The 16981-nt window shown below is 37.5% G+C and overlaps 1 protein-coding gene and 1 pseudogene across 4 annotated transcripts in view; both read right to left on the reverse strand.

Annotated features, from left to right (window-relative positions):
- The window catches only part of Thrb (thyroid hormone receptor beta), a 374473-nt gene that overhangs the window by 234004 nt on the left and 123488 nt on the right, over positions 1-16981 (reverse strand). The gene's annotated exons all lie outside the window — the stretch shown is intronic.
- Positions 6507-6660, reverse strand: LOC125358939 (annotated as a pseudogene).

Raw genomic sequence — 16981 nt, forward strand, 5'->3', positions numbered from 1 at the left:
TTTTAATTTTCTTTGGGAGGGGGCAGTATCAGGATCTGAATTCAGGATATCACGCCTGTTTTGTTTGCTGCCCATGGCTGTGGTCTACCACTTGAGGCACAGGGCGATACAGTCTACCTGAGTATCCTGGCTGAGCTGACTCTGAACTGAAATCCTCCAGGTCTCAGTCTTCTGAGTAGCTAGGATTACAGGTATGAGGCACTGGCCCCTATCTGGCCTTTTTTGTTTTTGATCCTGTGATGTGTCAGACTTTCATAATGACCTGTGTAGCGGAGAAGAAGCACAGCAAGGCCAGGGAGCAGAAAGAATGATGAGGGAGCTGGAATCCTACAAATATGTTTAACAGTATTCCTCTCCCTTTCCACCAATGACCTAAAAGCCCCTCACTAGCTCCCACCTGCTAAAAGTTCCACCAACTCCCAACAGCAACATCAGGAAAACCAAGGCTTTAGCAAATGGACTTTTGGGAGACAGTTAAGATCCCAAGTACAGTAAATGGATACTTACTTTAGCTATAAAGGCCTTGCCCCTCAATGCAAATATTCACTCATTTCTGTGTTCATTTGCTTATTGGCAAAAAGTTGTATATTGGTGAACCAATATCTGAAAAGAATATGGTAGTAGCAAAATAAATCAAAGAGCTAGAGAGTAGCTTTGGAAAAGATTCAAGGAGATGAGTAAAATGTAAACAGATATGTCAGAGAGATTAGTTACAATGATGAGTTCCCACCACTACCCTCCATTGTTCCATACCTCACTGGAGGGATTACTTGATTGTTCCCATTCTAATACTGTATTGCCTGCTATATTCCTGCATTACCCATATGAGGCAATGCAGTGGTGCAGGACTGAAGGCAATCACATTTTTTAATTGCCTACTATGTGTCAGACACTCATGTTTTAGTAATAATGGCTATATGCAGAAAGGATCTATAATATGAAAAGAATGACACACAAATTATTATTTCCAGCCTTTACAATAATTCTGTCAAGGAGATATTGTTATTGCCACTTTGTAGAAGAGAAAACTAGGATCTGAAAAGTGTTAAATAATTTATGTTGTGTCACTGAATAAGTAGGTAAGTTCGAATTCAAACCTGAGGAAGGAGATAAGCTAGAGTGCCCCAATCCTCATGCCTGATTATCTGTCTGAAAATGAGAAAAAAATCAGTTGGATTGACTTACACTGCTCTCTATGGAAAGGATTTGTGGGAGGGTTCACATGAAAAATTATAAAGCTGAACACAGATAAATGAAAACCAGCCTCTACAAGTTATACTTTTCAGATGAATGATTGAGAGGATGACTTGAAAAACTTTGTGGGGACATGGATATTTAATTTTGCTATAGGGGTGGGGTGGATCTGGCCCATGGGCCATATAAGGCCTGCGAAATCATTTGACCTTACCTGTGAAAGCAACTATAGGTAGGACTTGGAGCTTTTTTCAAAGATAAATTCAGTAAATCTAGGCCAGTGAATTATATTATACATATCCAAATAGCCTTTGACCTTTGGCAGAAAATATTTTCCTACGCTTGCTTTAGAGAAATTAAAATAACCAAATCAGGCCACTTTTGGGATGAAATATTAATTCATAATGGTGTGTTGTCTATGCATAAACATCTAGATTTTTCTACCTTGTACTGTTCACTTAAAAAGCATGATTCATTCATATCTTAACTCCAGATATGTTCAGCACACACCAGGAAGATTCACCATTACCTGCTAATAAATTCTTCTTTTCAATTTTAAAGCATAACTTATTTTTTCTGTGTATTAATTGTATAGACTTTATTGTGATATTTTCATATATGCACTAAATATATTCCCCCCACACTCTTTCCCTGATTCCCTTCTCATTTATTTATTCTGGTCTCCTTCCTCTTTGTTGTGTGCCAGGCCATATTTCCTTCTACTTTCAGCTCATCTTACATATGTATCTTAAAATATTCATATATAAGCACTGTGTTTATAAGAAAAATCATTGACTTGTGATTTTTATTAGTCTGGCCATGTTTTATGTATGAACATAAGAACTCTTCCTGTTTCTTCCAGCAAGAGTTACAAAGCACACCGGTCTAGTATAGAGTCACTGCATCCAGTTCAGTCCCTGTGAATTTGCAAGGGCTCAGGGGTGTGCAGGGCTGGGCTGAGGGCAGGCTGGATACTCCTGTTCATGTTTGCAAACTGATGGACTCCAGAGAGGAAATGATAAATGCCACAGAGTCTCCAGCCAACTAAGTGTCATTGGACTCTCTGAAAACAAATAAACTAAAGTCTTCTGACTGACTAGAATGGCTTTGGTGACCTTTAATAACATGCCTGCTTTGTGAGGTCCCTGGGAAGTTCCATCTTTACAAACTTGGGCTACAGATAAAATTCCTTGTAAAGATCAAATCCATGAATAGCTCATTACTGTAAACTGGATTTCTTACTTGGGAAATTGAAAGAAATATGGCAACTATAAACAAAATAATTGTCATATGGAAAGTTTGCTAGCTAGAAAAAATAGCTTTCTTAAATGTTTTAAGTTTATTTTTAAGAACTTGAACTTAAAAAAATTTACATTACCTGGTCTAATTTCTTTGTGGAAGTATCATCAAATAATGTAATAATTTATACTTGTACCCTCTATTTTCTTCGTTAGTGACTTCTTTTTTTTATGGAGTTTGAAAGCTCATGAGAAATACTAACTCATTTAGAATTTATTTTTCTCCCCATCTATATTTTCCATGTACTGCCAAGACAATATAATAGACACTTCAGATACCCTTTGATGCATTGGGGAAAATAATAGGAAGAAATAAGAGAACAGTAAGAATAAGTAGGAAGTAAGAAATTCTAAGTTGGGATTTTTTTTTTTTTTTTGCCAGTCCTGGGCCTTGAACTCATGGCCTGAGCACTGTCCCTGGCTTCTTTTTGCTCAAGGCTAGCACTCGGCCACTTGAGCCACAGCGCCACTTCTGGCTGTTTTCTATATATGTGGTGCTGGGGAATCGAATCTAGGGCTTCATGTATACGAGGCAAGCACTCTTGCCACTAGGCCATATTCCCAGCCTTAAGTTGGGATCTTTTGACCTCATTCAAACTTATTAGCTAAAAAACCTGAGAAATGTTTTTGGAAGATCAGAATTATTTGTTTATATGATGATTTCTATCCTTATTAAATGGGCTAGTATATATTTCCATACTGAAACTTAACGTCTTTTCAAAATTAAAAAAGTATGAGCACAGTTAAAATACAATGGGATGAAATATTTGAAATTAAAATTGCTCTTGGCAAAGCAGATTGCAAAATTCATCATATACAGTGTCTCAACTCTAACCCAGATGTGTGAGTCAGTTTGGGGGGGAACCCTAGAAGACCACCCTAGCATTCCAGTAAGGAGCAGATGAGTATGTATGAGCCATCAGTCCAAGCTGAGCCACAGCCAACTTAGCCCCTATAGAACAAGCATTAGCCACTTACTCTGCTGGCAGCTGTTATCTTACCTGCTGGGGACTTACACAGAATGTGTCAATTCTAGGCTAGAGGGGGAGGCGAGGGGAGGCAGAAGCAAGCCAGACTGCTCTTCCATTTCACATTTTCCCTTTTCAGAGAAAGTCATAGCCTGGCAGTGGCAGTGAAAAGTAAAACGTCAATACCTAGCCTTCTCTTCACCCTTGTCTCTGTCGCCAACACCAACATTGACTATTTCTACTTTCAAGGGAGTGCTGGCTCTCGGATCACTTTAAGGATCCAAGTCAAGTTAGTCGTGGTCCCATTCATCAGACCCTTTGGCTTTCTATCTTTTGTCTTCTGGGAATATACTACCACTTCCTTCTTCAAATAGTGCTAATGAACGCTTGTAAAATGAATGATATATTTATAATCCTTTCTATTTGTACCTGTTAGTTTATTAGGGACAGAATGGAGCCTGAGGATATGAGGATGCCAAGATCTTCACCTTCAAAGAACTGTCTTTTATTGGGAAGAACATGGAGACATTAGGCCACAAGTAGAAGAGGAGACAAAGATCAACGAAGCCTAAAGAGTGAGCAACCACACTGGGAAGAGATTGGAGATGCCTTCAAAGCTGGTGTGGTAGTTAAAATTTTGAAGTTAAAATTTAGAAGAAGGAATGGAAAGTATTTTCAAGTATGACCCAAGATACAAATATAAACTGTCCTTATTTTGGAGTTAGCACTCAGGGCTTTTCATTTGCTCTATCATTTTCATGACATGCCTAGTCTTTTTTTTTAACAGTGTGATTTTAAAAAATATTATCTTTAAGTAGTTGTACAAGAGAGGCATCATTTAACAAAGCAGTATATGAATACCATGCATCTTGATCTGTGTCATACCCTTCAACAATTTCATTTCCCTTTGGTCTACCCCTTCTTTTATATGTCTCAATTTTCTAGTATATACAATGAATTCTTGACTGCACTTATACCCTTCCCCTTCATTTCCTAGCTCTCTCTCTTGTTGCCTCCCCTTTGCAAGCACTCATTTCTTGATGCTTATTTTGTTGGCCTTTGATTTATTCTTTCTAAAATGTGTACTATATAAGCTCTCTACAGCTTCTATTATAATTCAGTTAATTCATTTGGAACTGCTTGCATAACACCGAGTGTGTTCACTTATAGATTTATTTGTTTCTCTAGGTCTGGCTTCGTTAACATAATTCTGTCCAAGTCTTTCCATTTCCTTGTGGATGGCACAATATTATTCTATTGTGTAAATATACCACACTTTCTTAATCTGTTCTTTTTTATTCTTTCTTTTTTGCTTTCTTTTTCGGAAAGGGTCTTGCATTTTTTTCCCCAGGACCAGCTTTGAACAGCAATCCTACTTACAAGCTCTCTTGTAACTGGAATCACAGATATGCATCATCACATGTGGATTATTGGTTGAGATGGCGGGGGTGGGGGGTCTCACTAACCTTTTCCCAGGCTAGCTTTGAACCATGATTGTCATGAATTCTGTCTCCCAAGTAGCTGGAATTACAGGTGTAAATCACCACACCTAGCCCTAAAATGCTCCTAATTGTTCAAATTTCAGACAGGGGAGGATATGCTATAGTCTTTGTTAACCACATGGGATTAACAGAGTAATGAAATAACAATTCATTGGACACTTCTTCTCATAGGGTACAGACCAGCATTTAGGTTTGATAGTTAAGTTGTTATGCAGAGACTTTGGGCTCTAGGCTTGGTTTGACGAGGTTCCAGTCCTACTATATTACTAAAGATGAGAGACAGTAGTGGAGTTGCTCGTGTTCCTGTTTTTTTTTTTTAAACCCCTTATAGGAATACTGCAGCAGAGCACTTCAGTGCATTGAAGATTGCTTCTCTTTTCCGGTAGGTCTAGACCTGAAAGGACTTCCCACAGCACTACAACCAGCTTGCAGTAAAGTGTTCTGAGTTCTGCTGAGTTTACAGGAAACCTCTCAGGGGTACAATCATCTGAAACAGGAAGGAGGGCCAATGAGCAAGTGGGAAAATTGCAATTGCTGTAGGGTGAAGAGGATGGATGAGTACCAATACTTAATCTGTAATTTACAAATTTCTACTCAGGGATATGTTGGTAAAATATTCCTGGCAAATAAAACTCCAATTTGCAGATTTGGTGTAAATAATCCCACTGCAGTTAAATTTAAGCTGCCAAAAGGATGTTACTACATGCTGAGCTGGCAAGAGAGGTGCACAACTGGCCCCTGTGGCTCTTGAGTGAGTACCGGTAGCTTAAGAGTTAACACAGGATCCTCCAGCTCCCAGCTGGTACTCTTTATACACTATCAACTTACAAAGGTATGATATTTATTTTAAACACGTATCTAGATCAATGTCCTGGGGATAAAAACCTTAAGACTGAAGCTTGAATCTTAAGACTAAAGACTGACTTGAGAAAGTCAGTTATAGGCATTTCTTTTCTGTGTACATCATGTACTTCAGTTTTGAGGATCCATCCCTGGTTACACCTAAAGGGACCATTGAAGCTGGTCCTGCAAGGAAGGATTCAGGTTCAATCCTCTGTACTAAGGTGAATCAGAGATCAATAGGTCCTTTCATTCCAGTCTCACAGACATTCTGTTTTCTAGCCAAGCATTTCTGTCATTTTCCATGCTTATCTGGCCACCCCCATTTTACAAATGGGAGAAGTCTGTTTTGGGAAACTAAACAACAAGCTCCAAATCATATCTTATCATACCTTATAATTGGAATGAATCTCTACTACTGCACCAATGTGCTTTGCCCATTGCTTGGGAAAATGTGGTGGAAGGGTGAAATAACCAGTGAAAGTGATATAGGATATCAGACACAGGGATGTGTTGGGCCCCACAAACATCCTATGAGTTCTGCTTTTGTCATAATGTGTAGACTACACTCCATGAGGCCTCAAGTGGCCTGTGAGACTCAATATCAAAAAGAGATTGGGTTCAAAGAGAGCAAGAATTTGCCCTTCCCATCCTAGACCAAATGTGAATTAAAGCATTATGCATATAGCTGGTTCTTTTTAAAATACTATTTCCTGCATGGTTTATCTCCCCAGTCATTATCCACAGACTCTGGGAAGTTCTAAGAATATGCAGGCGTAGACACAAAGCCTGGCTTCATATCCAACATTATGGAAAGGGACCATATACTATGGGGCAGAGTTCCTATAGCTATTTTATACAGTAAGTCTCAGATGAATTTTTTTTGAAGAAATGGTTTCATGACTTTAAAAAAAAATAGAAAACTCCAGCAAAGCCCAAGGTCTAACTTGTTAATTTTCAACAAAGCTCCTTGGTGTAAGATATGGGCTCTCATAAACTTAAAGGAGCCTCTATCTGCTTTTTTCCCATGACCTGGAGAGATAATATATGTATAAACACAATGAAAATAAAGATGTGTGCAGACTAAAGTCAACACAAATCCTGTAACCCTAGTCTGATCCTTCCTACAACCTAGTGTCATTTCAGTGCTGTGACTAGCAACCTCACTGACCAGGGTGACTTCAGATGACTTTCCAAACAACCCAGATTCTCTCAGCTGACACTTTGGGGGCTAGCCATGACTTTTGGCTCTCTGAACGAGCACACAAAGATAACCACTTTTCTCACATTTGCTGAACTGACAGCATCATAGGCTACACAGGCCTTTGACAAGCTCTCCATGAACATAATAAACAAGAACACCAGGTGAGGAGACCTACAAACAACGAGTCACAACATAATGCATTTCAGATAGAAAACTGAAGAAACAAAAAAAATGTCTTCTAAAATAGCTAACATAATTAAATTATGTCAAGTTGAAAAGAGAGACACAGGGGGTATAATACACTAAATAATAGAGATTTAATTTGCACTGTACTATATTTCCTTTAGTAATATTTAAATACTAAATACTTTTATGGCCAACACTATTAAAGTTGCAAGCAAAGATAGGCCTATACTGCAGCATATTTTAAAATCAATATTCATCTTGAAAATGTAGCTTTCCCATTGTAGTCACAATGGAGAATTACATTGAAAATTTGATTTGTGCATTATATGTTCCTACTATGCTTCAAAGTACTTAAATATATGTATGTGCATACATATATACAAATATATAATTCAAGTATATGTTTATGTGTATTTACAATTTTCAATAATTTTTTCTGGTGCTAAGGATCAAACCTGAGGCCGTGAATATGCTAGGCAAGAAAGAGCTCTACTGCTGAGCTTCCTTCTCAGCTTTATAATATTGTTTAATGGCTATTGAAATGTTGTATAAGTTCTTGTTGAAATAAAAAGACTGTGAGACTGATACTATAATTTTAAAGGCAATTAAATAATTTAAAAATTTTCAAGCTATATAAAATGACTATGGGTTTCTAGAATCAAGGTAAGAGTACTAATGCTTATTAGATGAGATTCCTTTTTCCATTATATTTTTATTATCTTCAAGTAGTTGCACAAAGGGGTTAAGAATTAACATGTCAGTTTATGAGTACAATGCATCTTTTTTTTGGCCAGTCCTGGGCCTTGGACTCAGGGCCTGAGCACTGTCCCTGGCTTCTTCCCGCTCAAGGCTAGCACTCTGCCACTTGAGCCACAGCGCCGCTTCTGGCTGTTTTCTTTATATGTGGTGCTGGGGAATCGAACCTAGGGCATCGAACCTAGGGCCTCGCGTATCCGAGGCAGGCACTCTTGCCACTAGGCTATATCCCCAGCCCAGTACAATGCATCTTGATCAATATCACACCTTTCAGCATTTACCTCATCCCTCTCAACCCCACCTATTATCTCAAGTTCCCCAGTTTTATAGGATGTACATTGAATATGTTTTACAATCTCTAGATTTCTAATGGAATGAAATGAACACAAATAGGAATAAAAAGTAAAGAGAGTTAAGTTCATTAAAGCTTTCTCATTTCACTTTTTCTAAGGTTATTTACATAAAGACAAAACACTTGAGTCATAGTTGCCAATGATGTAACACATTAGTGATAGCTGCTTGTGTCACAGTAAAAATCCAGATCACAGGCAGGGATGGAAAATATTGCTCTACTATTCTCAAAGCTTAATTTTGCCATACTTGCCAAGAATATAAAAAGTTAATCTTCAGCAAAGCTAATGTGCTTAAAATAGTCTATTGTTCTCAACAAGTTATAAACCTGGATTAAAGAACTGTTTAACACTAGTGATACAAAATTCAAATACACTGGCTCTTTTGCACTCTGTATTTTCCACTCTGTATTACTTTTACTTATTTTTATTTTTTTTAAAATTTAAATTCTTTTTTAAAAATTTACTTTTATTGTCAAGGTGATGTACAGAGAGTTTACAGTTACATAGGTATTGAGTACATTTCTTGTCATTCTTGTTACACCCTCCCTGTATTACTTTTATGAAGGCTCAGAATTTATGATTGGATTGTTTTTAAAGAAAAAAATGCAAACTATGTTAAAGAAAGTTGAGTGCTCACTCCAATCCTTTAAAGTAGCATTAGCTTTCTTCTAAATTACAATTTTGGATTTAGTTGCTTTGTCATAGTGAGATACTATATTCAAATATTTTATTAATATTATATATAACTATACAGAAAGAAAGAAAAACATTTAAATATCAGGAAACAAACTCAAATATTACCTGAAGCTAAAATTTCTTGTCTTCAATGCCACTACTGATAAAAATATAACAGGATCCTGAAAATAATCTCAACACCACCACTACTTGAAAAAGTTGCCATTTTATCAAAGTTGACATTTTTTTTTTTTTTTTTTGGCCAGTCCTGGGGCTTGGACTCAGGGCCTGAGCACTGTCCCTGGCTTCTTTTTGCTCAAGGCTAGCACTCTGCCACTTGAGCCACAGCACCACTTCTGGCCATTTTCTGTATATGTGGTGCTGGGGAATTGAACCCAGGGCCTCATGTATATGAGGCAGGCACTCTTGCCACTAGGCCATATCCCCAGCCCAAAGTTGACATTTTATACAGAGTTGTTGACAGGTGCTGGGACTTGAATTCAAGTTTCTGACATCAAATTCATTTTTCTTCCTGTATCTATAAAATTGTTCTGTATTGATGACTAGATCTCTACTGAAGAGAAAATTAGGAGATAACTTATAGCAACAGAAACAAATCAGAAATAGATATGTTTTTCACAAAAGATCAAGGACAGATTAAGTTACCCATCCCATAACTCATTTAAAGAGGCCTAAATTTGTCCTCAAAGAACTCCCAGCAATGTGAGGTAGCTTTGTAGATAAAGCCAAACTTGGTGAAAGATCAAATTTATATGTGCTTCAGTTGTAGTAGCACAGGAAAAGATTTTTAATTGAGTCTGTAATGGAGAAACAAAACACTCCATAAAACTAAACAACAACAACAAAAAAATGAAAGCAACAGTTGTAGGCTTTGGGCCACAGACAGCACAGGGCTTTCTGCCTTGAGTCACTTTCACATTATAGTTCATGCATGTGTATCTCAGTGAAATGCCTGCTGAGTAGAAGAAACATACACATTTGGATTGAGCAGGCAATTATGGAGCAAGGTACTGAAGAAGAACCTTCACAAAGGATGAACTCCAGACATATGAATAAGGTCAGTCACCTTACACTTTTAGCTAAAATTTAAGTAAAACATCTATTAGACTACCCAATAGCTATTCTGCTGATGGACAAGAAAGATGTCTGAGGGCTGTATAATGTCAGGAGATGCTTGCATTCCAATGAGCCAGACGAGAGCCTGCTAAAAGTTGAGGCTCCAAAAGGGGAATGCTGCAGAAGGACTACTCCATTCCTGGAGTGAGGACTACAAAATATTTATAAAAACAAAGTCTAAAACCAAGCCTCACTTACTTCCAGGGGATCTGTCAGAAAATTAAATCCTTTCCTGGATAGACCTCATCACTCTTTAAAGGAACACAATGGTATCCAATGTTTTAACATGATCACACCCACAATGTCCACCATGACATTTTAAAAAAATCATTACATATGTGTTCTGGCTGAACTTTGAAGTGGTTAGTTACAAGTTCTGCATGCTCTTGTCTGTATTCTGCTTCTGTATCCTACTTATAGTAGTGTATGCTGGGACTTAGACAGGAAAAGTATGAGTTTGAGGCCTGATTGGGCTACGTACTGAGACCCCTGCCACAAACACATAAGCAAACAAAAAGAATACAAATTTACAGCCAAAAAATCCTTATTGATCTTAGTGAAGTCATTCCATTTGGTTCAGTGGGTCCTTCAATTCTCAGTATTAACCAAATAGCCAGGTGAATGCCCACCTTTGTGAACACAGGGACAGATGGGCACATTACCCGTACCTGGACCAAGGAGTGTCCTCTTTGGCACTGGTCCTGTAAGAATGTTGCCATGTATGCTGGTGTTATGTGAGAGTAGTGGGGTTTGTGAATCGTGTGTACCTCACAAAGTGAAGTCTACTCAAGAGATGGGGAGGCAGAGGTGTAGCCACGATGATACTATATTGTACTGTACCTCTGGACTCAGTCATATCAAAAGGACTTTGCAGACCTGGATTGGTGAGACTGAGAAGTGTCTGAACTCTAGGTTATGAAGCAGCAACCATCCTGACAGGCTCAGATGCTCAGGGCAGCATGTGTGCTGCACAGTGACGAGTATGACTTCCTGATGAGAGTCGACACTTGATAGCTGAAAGATGATCGTCCGAGCTGCTGGTTAAAAGCCTGTGTTATCATGGCTAATGTCTCGCCCTCCCCCAATATCCTGAGAAGTGAGACCTTCCAGAATTTTATTCTAGCTACAAAATTCTACAAGGCTACAAAATAAGGAACTTTCTAAAGTCAGCTAGGTACCAGGTTAGTGTTAATTTGGCTTGTTCAAGCCAACAAAGAAAGTATAAGATGAGAGACACAGAAAGTTAGTGACAACACTTGGGAAGAAGCTTATAGGGCTTCTCCATACCTTAATTTGCAAAATCTTTGACCACTTTATATTTCTCATGTTTTCAAGGTTCAATTCAGCCAAGTCTACCATCTACTAATGTGGGCTCTAAAGAAACTCATAGTGAATGAGGCAGAAGTTGAATTAGGCAAGGTGATTTTTTGCTGTTTTCTTTTAGCCAGACTATGTCATAAAGATTCTGATCTGTTAACATGCATTCTGCCCTCTAATATGTAAACTTTACATGACCATTTAGGACTAGAAATGTGGACTTCAAAAACTGATTAATTATCAGGTGTTTCCTACTAATAAATACTATTCCTGGAAACTAATGAAAATTGACTATGTCACCTTTATATTCATTTTTAAAGAGAGGACACCATTAGATAAAAATCTAAGGAGAAAAAGGGCATAAGTCTAAAGAAGAAAACAAAGCTTTCCAAGATCCCGGAATACAAATGTAACTGCTTATTAATAACTTGGTATGAAAAGTCAAGAGAAATACTCAACTTAGAAATCTCCAAGTGAGAAGATATTTCTAGCAGTAGTCTGCCTACTTGGGTACTCGTTTAGTGCTCATTTTGTCTGAGACATTTTTCCTCCTTTAGGAGTAGAAAGTACTAGAACAGTGGTCTCTGGTGAGTATGAGGATTCTGTGACAGGTCTCCACAGCTCAGAGTGTGACTAAGCAAGTAGACGCTATATGTTCACCCCACCTCCACAGAGCTGAGCATTGTCAGTGCAGGTGATGTGCATGGTATTGGACTCTTCATCTTCATGGTAGAGCCCTTGGAAGGCTCAAACCAACTCAGATCCTCACTGACTCAGGAAAATCAGTTCTCATTCTTCTTAAGCCATGCTATTTCCAGCTCTCTCAGAATCTCACCAACTTCAGCACAGTTTCTCTAGCAGAAAACACTTTCCCCTCTTGACTGCTGCCACTTACTATAATGCATCAAATTCTGTCCGATTTTCTTCTTTACTTGTTTAGTCTATCAGAGTATCCACGTTCCCTTTTTGATAGTCTGGAATTGGTTCCTTCCTTACCTGCCTTAACCTTGAACAACCTTCTCAGGATTGTTGACATCATTTGACTATGTGTTAAAATGGAAAGGGGACCATTATTCATAATTATTCTGATAATGGGTTTAAATTGCATTGTCCTGCATACCATAGGTATATGCTCATCTATTTAGGGAGACTCCTCCTCCATAGACACTCATCCTTGCTTGGTTGCATCCCTTTGGCACATCTCTAGATTTTATAAAATATAAGCGTTCTGCTAATATAATTGAAATCAAACTCAAGACTCATTGGATTTAGAATCTTTCCCAGAGCTCTGTTAGGCTTGGGTAATGTGACCTCTCTCCAACTCTGCTATTCTCTTGCACAATCCTGCTATGTCATACAAGCTTTGAAAATGAGTTTTCTACAACCACCAGGTATGCTCCACTATTATGACCTTGTACCTTCTCACTCTTCTCCATCATGGTTGTTCATATTCCTTTCAAATCCATGCCTCAATTGCCATACCCACATGCTTAACCATACTTCCCTAGAAAAGTGAGCAGAATGAACAGTTAGGAAAGAAATCCTGACCCCCTATTCCCCCATCCCCTCGAGACATCTAGACACATCTAAGGTGAGCATAGCTCCTTGGAAGGTGACAGGTACAAACTATCTCTGACCCAACTGTCTCTGTCAAATGTTCTAATTTGAAAAGTCTCTCCAAATCATAAAATAACCTGAACTCAAGTGTTCCCATTAATTGGACTGGAATATGACTCTGTCTTTAAAAGAGCCTCTGATAGGAAATGCTAAATAAAATGACAAAACCAGGAGCAGATCCTAGCTTAACCAACCAGAATTATCCATAAGCCCAGATGAATCCTCCTCCTTTCTCCTCAGCAAAAGAAAAGCCTTGCAATATTCAGGCCTGGACTTTTATGTCTAAGAGAAGATGCCAATAATCTAGGAAGAGTCATAGATACAATATTTGGAAAAATAGACAGTCTAGCACTTTCCAAATTAAATATGAAGAAGACAAGAATGAAAAAGAGAAACTAGGCCAAAATAGCAAGGAAAATTTTAAATTGAAGAAAGATCAAAGAAGATGAAGCAAGAAAGGAGAGAATTATAAAGCTAAGACTGATGAAAAATGTACTCTAGTAATAACCCAACTTCAATAAATGGGAGAAAAACTCCTCAAAATGGTTTGTATTGCTGAAGACATGAACTAGGATAAGTTTGATAAAGGTTTAATAAAGCCAAAGATGAGATGAAGAGAGAGTGGGATAATAAACTTGGTTCACTGAATTCCTCCTGAAAATATCAGAATATTTGCACAAATATGATTTGTCTGTAGAAGTCGAACCAGAAATAAGTACATCTCCCTATTGTGCTGCCCAGAACCTTGAGCAACAACCCTGGCTATTGAATGCCTCTGGAATTCTGGAAGGTAGAACTTAACAGTTACTTATACAATCTATATCTGGTTTGTGCAAGCTACAACTTTCAAACGAGAGCAATTTCAAGTACAATTTTTACACAAGACAACCCCATGGACATTTCAATTTTACAAATAGTTCAATAAAAAAGTTAACTTAAGAAAAAGAGGAATTGAAGACCTTGGGATGCAAAAGGAATAACAAAACAGGACTTAAGGAAATCTCACAATTAAGTTAGAGAAAAATGGAAACAAGGCTGATATATTGTATTTAATGCCTTGTTTGTTATCTAGGGCATCTATGACAGTCATTGCATATTTCTCTTCATATCACATACAAGGCTTTTGTAAGACAAAGATCATTAGATAAATGAATAAAGGCTATGGATAAGTCTGTCATACTAAAAAGAACTATAAATGGCACACACACACACACACACACACACACACACACACACACACACACACTATGTATATACATACTCAAGCTCATTTTAAAGAGAGGAAAATCATAAATTTAATACTAATCTGATTGGCAAAATTTCACGATTGTGTTAGTTATTGGTGGAACAAGGAACCAAGCAATCTCAGAACATCAGTAATGGAAGAAATTGCTGCTACTTTATTTTAGGACATTTTTATAGTATCTTTCAAATATTAAGTGTGCCAATTCTTAATCCAGCAATTCCAGTAATGGGAATTTAACACATGACTGGTTTGTTCAAATATTCAAATGCAAATACACAGAATAAGTGTGGAAATTGTACTTTTGTTTGAAATAGTAAATCTACTTACCCCCTCAAATTAAAAAAACCATATACACAAGCAAACTCTGTGTGTCTAACAATAAGGTAATTATAACACATTTGTACCATGAAATGCAATGAACTCATTAGAAAAGGAATTATTGAAACATGGAGAGGGAATCTTCAAAACACATAATTAAGAGAAAAATTCAAGGTCAGAATGATGAATATAAGATAACTGAGTATACATTAAGAAACAAAATGAATCATTTTTATTTCTTAACATTTTCATTCTATCATTACTAAATCATATAGGATATTTTTTTCCAGAAGAAGGCTTTGAAATGCAACTATTTTTATCCAATCAATACTAGCTCAAAGTGCCTTCATTTGCTTCTTATACTTTTGCACTAGACTTCAACTAGATCCCAGCTCAGCACATCTGCACAGTCCATACTCCAGCCATTCTGGGCACCTCCAGTTAATTGAATAGCTATGGTCCTTGCGCAGTCTTTTGCATGAACATTTGCCTCAGTATGGAACCTTTTCCTTCAGGTCAACTCAGTTTTCCTTTCATGTTTCAATGCATTCAGCCTTTTCTCATATAGACTCATGTATGCTCTTTCATTGACTGCAATTTATAATGTGAATTTAATTTACAGTTTTCTTTAACATTGAATCTTCAACAAAGCTCCTGACCTACGACTCAAGTAAATGACAAATTTCAATTTATCCCTCTCTCTCACTATCTTCCTACCTGTTTGTCCCTCCATTATCCATCTATCCTTCTTTTGGTCTACCCTGTAATTGTATTTGAATATCTGAAAGAAACCACTAGCCATGACTAATATCTAGGACTGAGACTGAGGGAAGGAAGAGGTGTGAATGAAGACTTGATTTTTAAGTATTTGTATTTATTTTCACACTTAACAGATGAATTAAATAATTTAAGATGATATCATAAAAACTTGTTAATAGTGTTACATCATTTTTATTAAAAATATCCTCAGTCTACAAAGGCAATTAATACCTGAACTTCCTGTCTGTAAAACTATAGTCATCTCTAGAAGAAGAGATCATTGAGATCATTCTTTTTTCTCGTCAAATCAATTCAGTGTTAGTTTAAGAATCAACTAAATAGAACTCTTCACGAGCATTCTTCTGGGTGTTTGTATACTCATGAGAACATATATCTGTTTTTTTTCCTCTTATAAAAGGTATTAGAATAATTCCCCAGGAAATCCAGACACATTTGACATTGTCCTTTCAAAGACAGAACAACATCTAGGAAGCAGTCACTTGATTCTGATTAATGAACAAATGAACCTCTTTAACCTAACTCGCCGTAGGTTGCCTTCCCTTGATGAAACTACTAGCTCCTATACAACATAAGAAGGCAAATTCTCAATTATTATTGAATTAATAACATCAAAGGTCTTCACTGGCCTCCACCTCTACTGAATCTACAAATTATTCCTCCTTGGAAGTCTTCTCTGTCAGAGGAATCATTCCAGCAGCCATATTTCAGCAGGACTATACCAGGTCTTGTCAACTTCAGACAAGGCCACCCAGCATCTCCTTATTCATTGGCTCTCATTGAAGACACAGATCTCAGACCTCTACTTTTGCTTTCTAAACAGAGGCAAGCCTCGCCTTAAAAAGAACCATAGAACTCTAGAAAGAGCCTTAGATTTGAGGGAAAACAATGCCTTTCTGTGTTGTTTTGGGGCCTTCTAAACTATTATATAGCAGATGGCAATGTCTGGTTGTTTATTAAAGTCTGCATTCTGAGGTTTCGGATATCATCACAACTCCAAAGGATTTTTGGAGTTGGAGATAGCCATGAAGTATTTTAAAGAATTGTTTATAGACACAGTAAAGGATTCTAATTTAGATAATACCCAGACGAATACTTGGAGGTGGGGTCCTTGGTTAAAAAAAAAAAAAAGAAAGAAAAATTTAGTTGGGATTGGAATCTGTGAAAATCTCTGATTTCATTTAGAGAACAGACATACATAAAACTCATTCACCTTCAGTATAATTTCCACCCGAGGCATAATTTATCCTCGGGAAAATTAGAGCATGTGGCTTCTGATTGCCAAAGCCTAGGGGTGAGTCACTTGACAAGACAGAGTTTCTCTTACACAAATGACCTCTGGAAAGAAGTCAAGAGGACTTCCTTGTACTCTAGCACACTCCAATAAATATGTTTGGGAATTTATTGATATGGAAACATTGCACTTAAAACCCATGCTTCTCTAACTTATGTCACCATGATTGGAATAGGGATTACTTTTGGGGAGACATATGCAGCGCAAAGAGACTGAGGGAGGGGGCCTTTTGGGTGTGGGAAATGTTCTAAATTTGATCTCGCTGGCTGTTGGCTCCATGGTTACATACACACACAAAA

The sequence above is a fragment of the Perognathus longimembris genome, chromosome 10 (assembly GCF_023159225.1).
Source record: "Perognathus longimembris pacificus isolate PPM17 chromosome 10, ASM2315922v1, whole genome shotgun sequence".
Lineage (NCBI taxonomy): Eukaryota > Metazoa > Chordata > Mammalia > Rodentia > Heteromyidae > Perognathus > Perognathus longimembris.